Raw genomic sequence first — 7,002 nt, 5'->3', positions numbered from 1 at the left:
CGGCTGTGATGCGCTGCTGCCGACACACCCGATGTAGGTGGCCTGCTCTTAGAGAGCACTACCACCTTAAATAGTTGCCATACCAGTGATACTCCGAATCTTAACAGGGCTATATTGGGATCACCGCAGTCACCGCGCAGCGCTGAAACCACACGAGCAGCCGCTGGGATAACCCACAAAGGATGCCCTCCAAACAGCTCGCCTGGGTCAGCCGAGTAGAACAACGACAAGGGGAAACAATTGGCTCATACGTAAATCATGGTGCAAATGCCAGCTGGCAAAGCACCCACTCGCAGGCACAGCTGGCATAGGAACCAAAGGACAGCTAACAGAAGCAGGCTGTTCACCTGAGCACTCGCTGTCCATCTGGGAGCTGCACTGTGGCCAAGCACAGCCACGCCAAACACTGCCCTCCTGTTGCATTTCACAGTCAGTGCGCAGCCACAGGGAGTGTCTCAGCCTCAGAGCAGGAGTTTGGTGGCCCTGTCCAAGGATTAATCAATGAAGCTCATCTGGTACATTGTCACTCAATAGATTTACCTATTAAGTTCGACAGGATTGAATGAATTACCTTGTATTTCTAAAGGCAATATAATTTCACTGTAAGTTTATCAATACACAGAATAAATCAGGTGGGAAGGGACCTTGCAGGGCTCCAGTCCATCCTCCTGACAAAAGCTCAGCTGTGAGTTCAGCTCAGCATTTGTCCAGCCTTGTAATCTCAACAGACAGGGACTGTGCAACCTCCCAGACAGTGTGTCCTACCTGACATCACCAGGAGAAAAGTTTCCCCTTCAATACAGTCTAAGCCTTTCTTGTTTCAGTTTCTACTTGGTGTCTTATACCCTTCCACCCTGCTCCACCGCAAGGACCCTGACCTCATTTCCTCCATAACCTCCATTAACCAATGGGGGGGAGTGAAGGCTTCTTTCTATGCCTCACAAAGGTTATTCTTGTACCAGTTAGGAAAGCCCACTTTCTTCAGCATCTCATGGAGAGAGTCCTCCAGGCTCTCCCATGCCTGGTGACCCTCTGCTGAGCTTTCCAGCTTCTGCCATTCAGATACTAGGGAGCCCATAACTGGCCTGGACTCTCTAACCACAGCCTAATTTGCACTAAGCAGAGAGGAACAAACACTTCCCTCCTTCTGCTGGCTGCAATCCATTTCATACAGCCTAGGGAGCAGCAGGTCTTTACTTCCAGGGCCCATGCTCAGCATACTCTCTGGCAAGAATTGCTCCCCGGTCAGGTCTCCAGCCTGCATCATTGTGAGAGGTTATTCCATCCTACATGCAGTACTTTTAATTTGTTCCTGCTCAAAGTCATAGGGTTCCTCACAGCCCATTCCCTCATTATCTCTGAATGGCAGCCCCACACCTAAAGACAAGTGACTCCCTCCACACTCTTGTCCTCCCCCCCTCCAGGTAGCTGATAAATGAGACAGGTCCAAATTACCCATTACTTTGGCCATACAGTGAACTTTAACTAACCTGCACCTTGCAACAGGCACAGCCTGAACACTCTTCACTTCTTTCTGGAAAGAATGAACATGAATGTTGCTGAGGCCAATGCAGCTCAGCATCAAAGCACTCTAGTGTAGTCTTCAATTCTGTATGTGTTATTTTTAACTCCTGCCGTCACCCTTACATCTTCAAAAGAAAAAAAAAAAGAAAACAGGGAATGTAACATTATCCTTTATCACAAATCACATCATGCAATTAAAAACTATCTATACTAGTGACTGAATGCGCTCCATAGAAATAAGCAGAAGTGGGAATGAAGCAGCTGCACAAGTTCACTAGCATATCATATTTCTGACATGCAACAGGACCATTATCAGAGGTCTTAAAACAGTTTCTTTTATGAGTATCATACCAAACACTGTACTTAAATATTAACACAATGTATACACTAGAAACATGCAAAAATTAACACCAAATACCTGGAACACATTTTACTTGGCCTCAATTTTACTCAATATTGTCAGTTCATGCCATTCACATGTTCAGCATCAGATAATCACTTCCACAAAATCAGTAAGACAATATATAGGCACTCTCAGGAATTCGCAGGCAGTGAGTGGCAGCTTTTTCCTAGCAGCATGATAACAAACACTGCATTTTGGCCATTACTTTTTAAAATATACAGCTAATGCATGTATACACAAACAAAATACCATCTAATAAAAATAACGTTAGCTGAAATTAGCACATGTAGTAGAACTTAGTAGAACTATTATCTGTTATAATTCAACTGAAGTACAGTAATGCCCAATAGGGATGATTAAGAAACAATCAAATCAAGCAGAGAAATTCAGTGGAACACTGGCTTTTTTCCTAATAACCCTGGAGCTGTCGATAGCCCAAAAGTAAGAGGAGAAGAAGATGCATTTAGTCTTCCTGAGGAAAAAAGGAAGAAAAGCTAGATGTAGCATGTTTGACTAGGATAAACGTATCAGGACAATTATGATCTGTATCACACATTATGCTGTTAAAAGCTGTGTGGGAAATTCAGCCACAACACAGAGCTACAACTCTGCTTATAGTATTCATATTTACAGACTGAAAATGCAGGTTATATTTAATTCATCCACCTGTTTAAGGTGCGAAGCAACAAGGACTTCATTTTTTACTTGCCCTTGTTTCCACAGAAATGAAGTAGTACAGGTGTGTGCAGGAAGTTTAAGCAGTGTGACTTCAGTATGAGTAGCTGATAGGAAGAAGAAAAGTAGATCAATGTCTCAGACATTTTTGCATCCATAGATAATCTGTTAGCTATGCCTGAGAGGAAGCCTTTGTCCTTGAAAGTTGCAAACTAGTCAGGCCTAAGCAACATGCTGCATAACATTCAAAACCACAACCACAAATGCATTTCCAGACCTCTGCTTAATTAACGTATCTGGGAACTAGAGATTACGTTTCTGCTATTATGAAAATAGCACTACGAACATTATTTCTTCTACAGATGGTCTTAGATGACGGGGTTGGGAGCTGCATTATTTACAAAGTTCTTTGTTAAGAAGGAGTTCGGAAATGCTCACCTTCCTGCACAGCCACAAAGGGCATCTGTGAGTCAAGAAGCATCCTCACCTAAAATATGCATCTAAAACAGGATTGAAATAAAACTCTAATACCTGTATTTTTTCCCCCACTGACATCAACACTGAATAGTATTAGAACATCAAAAAAAAAAAAAATCTGTTTAACTCAGTAAAAGAGCTTTTAATTAGTATGCATTAATACACAGTAATTCATACTAATACATCAATGTTTAAATCACATCAATGCTACCCATTTAGAGGAAGTACTATAAATAACAGAAAGCCTAAAAGGCTAGAGATAGACTTAACATATTTTATTGATAGACTAAAAGGTAGCTGAATTGCTTTATGTGATGAAGTGTTTGCTTGAGATACCATAGCTCTAACTGTAGAAAAAACAAATACACTTGAAAATACCTTTGAATTGTGCATATTACCTACTGCAGGAGCCAAAAGTCATTTCTAGCTTAATACCGTGGACTACTGGGAAGGTAAATATTTTTTCATGAGATCATACCCAATTCTGCAACACAGTTCAAAAAAAGGCCATTAAGAACAAGCAACCAGTTTCTGTCACCTGAATGAGCGAACCTCAGGATACACAGGATAAATTAGAATATGTCAAAACAATAAAAAGAAAAGTCACAGCTAAAGGATTGTTTGGTTTGGGATACAGTGAATACTGCTGTGCTACAGTTTGAAGTACAGTTAATTAAATCTCCACGAGCACAGAATTTTTCTGTTGGCCTCCACAGAAGGCCAACACTTCAGACCCTTACTAGCTTTTACAAAAATGCACTGATCAATTCAGATCCTGTGATTCCTCCACACTGTCTTTCCTAGCATGTGGTTCCAAATTGTTTCATCCTGACAAGAGATACTATGTCTTTGTTAAGACTGGAGCCAGAATGCAGGAGTGTTGTGTGATTCAGGACACTGATTTGTTAGCAGATAAATCAGAGCCTGCCTATGTGGGTTAATACTAAATACATTCAAGCATTTTTGGAGGACTGAGACTTTACAAGCAATATTTTAGGAGGACTGAAACTTTATTTTAAACAGTACAAGTAATTCAACAATAGAGCTTAGTTAACCACATCACACTTGCTTCCACTGAGGTTCACTTCTCAGTTCAATTTAGTTTCAAACATCCAATTTCATCTCTTTGACAACAGTTACAGTGCATACAACTGCATCTGTTGAAAGTAGCGATCTGGGTGCAGGTTACAGCCCGAATATCATAGCAGTTCAAGACCAGAAAACATCCTAAAGCACAAACAAAGAAAAAAAAAATTCCACCAGTTCCAAATACTGTTATTCTCAGGGGAAAAAAAGCTGCAAGGCAAGAATAAGAGTGCCCAGCAGGGAAGTAGCATTATAGTAAGGGCACCAGAGGAACACAGGTTACTTAAGTAACATCCCATCTCCAAAGATAAACACGAATGCTTCAGAGTATTTTAAAAGCCCCAAGACATTGATTTTGCCTACAAACAGCTGCCTATCCATAGAAAACATTTCTATTTATTCCTACTATTTCATGATTGAATTCCTATATTCTTCAGAAAAAAAGACTACTTTTGAGTTACATTTTTTATCTAAATGTAACTGTGAGGTTTGAAGATACTGATTTCCTCCAAACCTTGTTTTACATATATTTAATAAGAAATCCTTTTTATTTGAAGTGTATTAGTTTCTCCTACAACAAAAACAAAAGGAAAACAGGGCCTACAATAAAAAGTCAGAACTTAAACCACACAAAGACAGCCCAGTAACAAAAACTACATGTAAATATAACTTAACAACTACATTTATAACAAAACAATTCTATGATAGAGCTATAACAATTCTAGCTGAAACCCAGTATCACAAAGAAATTAAACTGCACAACAATAGAAAACAAACACACAACCAAAACAACCCAGCACCCAACAATAAAAAGCACAAAACCAGCTGCCTTGGGGCTGTGCTTATATAGGTCCCTGGTAGGATGTAGGTGAGGCCCCAGGTGGGGCTGCTTGGGGCCCTCAACACACGTATTAGCTCACACAACTTTCTGGGAGCTTTCACCTATATAAGGGTCTGTATGTTAGTTTTGGACCTTGAAATGGCTTGTGAAGGTCATTAGCTGCTTTTTGTTTAACTCTTAAAAAGGAGATTTAGCATTTTCCTGTTTTCTTTAAGGCAGGGTGTGTTAGGTCTGTTTGTTGGTGGTTTTTTTTGTGTGTGTGTGTGCTTTTTAGTTGTGGTTGTGGGTTTTTTTTAAGTGCTGATGTTTTAAGATATTTAAAGCTCTTATTATAGTTAATTTATTTTTTTTTCTGAGTAACTGTAAGAGTTTTCTTTTTGAACCTGAAGTATTTCTATGAAATTAAGAAATGCTGGTGTGTTTGTTCAAGAAAGGGCTACTTTAGTTTAACTTGATGGCAGGTAGATCCAGTAAAGCGTATTATCTGCTCTTTCTAGGTGCTGGAAGTATCAAATTCATCTAAGAGCAGTGAGGAATGTAGGATACAGAGAACTGCCTTAGTGTTTTTCAGGTTGTACATCTCTGTTAATGAAACAACGTTGAATCATAGAGTGAGGTGTAAGTGTTGTTCAGAAAGAGTTCCCACAGTACAGCTATACAAGCAGGGATCTTATAAAATGTGTAATAGCAATTATAGGACATATGAGTGTTTTGAGGAGTTTTTGCTAAGAATAGAAACTGATAGAGTCAGATAAAACTACCCTTAATTTTGAACTGGAAGAGTGTGTTTACTAATTACGTCCTAGGTACTGTAAAACAGTAGAAGCAGGAGTATTTTTTCCATTTCCTTTTTTTAGTCCTTGCTTATTTCCTTCTGGGATTGTGCTACACTTTGGGTTGCTTAGCTGTGCACATCACTTGTGATGTTTGTAGGCATTTGGGGTGTATTCCTTTAGAAATGTTTTCACAACAATTTTTCTGAATGAGTAGCAGTTACATTAAAGAACGTTCTGTAGGTTTCATGTGCTCAGTACCATACAGCACTGTCTTGCATGTTCCTTTTTTGCAAGAACAACTGTATGGCTGCAGGAAGATACACGTTTTGGGGTGTTGTTGAGCAATGTTTTGTGAAGAGGAAGTGGAGGTGCCAGTAGGTACTGCTTATGGCTTGCTCTGGATAACTCCAGGGATGGGTGTGTGGCTGCTGCCTGGAGTCCAGGTGCTGGCACTGAACTATTTCTTATGCAGGATTTGCTGTATGAGTGCCGTTGGGATCATATTGCAGCACCGTTACTGCATGTACGTACAGATGTATGATTTCTGCTTCACTGCAAGCTTATGGGTATTTGTTCCTCGTTATCAGAACTGGAGCCAATGTGTAAGGAGTTAAGAACTTAGATCTGAGCTGCTGAGAAGACCCTGCCACTGTTTGAATTCCAACAGGAAGAAACAGAATTCAGAGTTTAAACGTCAACATCTACAGGCCGTTATTGAAAACCCCGCATTCAGCACGTTGAACGTCAGCAGAAAGCCGTGCCCTAGCGGGGCGGCACCCCGCAGGGGCCCATGTGCGCGGCGGAGCTGCCCCGGCTAGGCTTGCGCCAGCTCGTCTCCGCCGGGCGGCGCCCGCGGCCCCTGCCCGGTCACCCCGCTCCGTGCCGGGCAGCGCTCCGACAGCTTTCCGTAAAGCGGCGCTCGAGCCGCAACCGTCGGGCCCGAGGAGAGGACGTGGAGAGAGCCGCGCCCCAGCCGTTGCCAGCGCGGCGTCCGCGGAGCGGGGAGCGGCTCCTGGCGGGCGGGGCCGGCGGGGAGGCGCCGGCTGCCATGTAAGCGCTGCGGGGCGGGGCCGGGGGCTGAACAGCACTCCGAGCCGGGAGCGGAGCGGAGCTGCGCTCCGTCCTCTCGGTGCCGCCGTCGCTCCGGGTATGGGTGCGGAGCGGGGCGGCGGAGCGGCGCTGCCCCGCGGCTCTGAGCGCGCGTGGGGGCGGCCCCCGGG

Source organism: Lagopus leucura, unplaced genomic scaffold (assembly GCF_019238085.1).
Source record: "Lagopus leucura isolate 7727_CA_CO unplaced genomic scaffold, USGS_WTPT01 Super-Scaffold_100009, whole genome shotgun sequence".
NCBI classification, from domain to species: domain Eukaryota; kingdom Metazoa; phylum Chordata; class Aves; order Galliformes; family Phasianidae; genus Lagopus; species Lagopus leucura.
The sequence above is the reverse complement of the archived record's forward strand: the minus strand, read 5'-3'. Positions refer to the sequence as shown.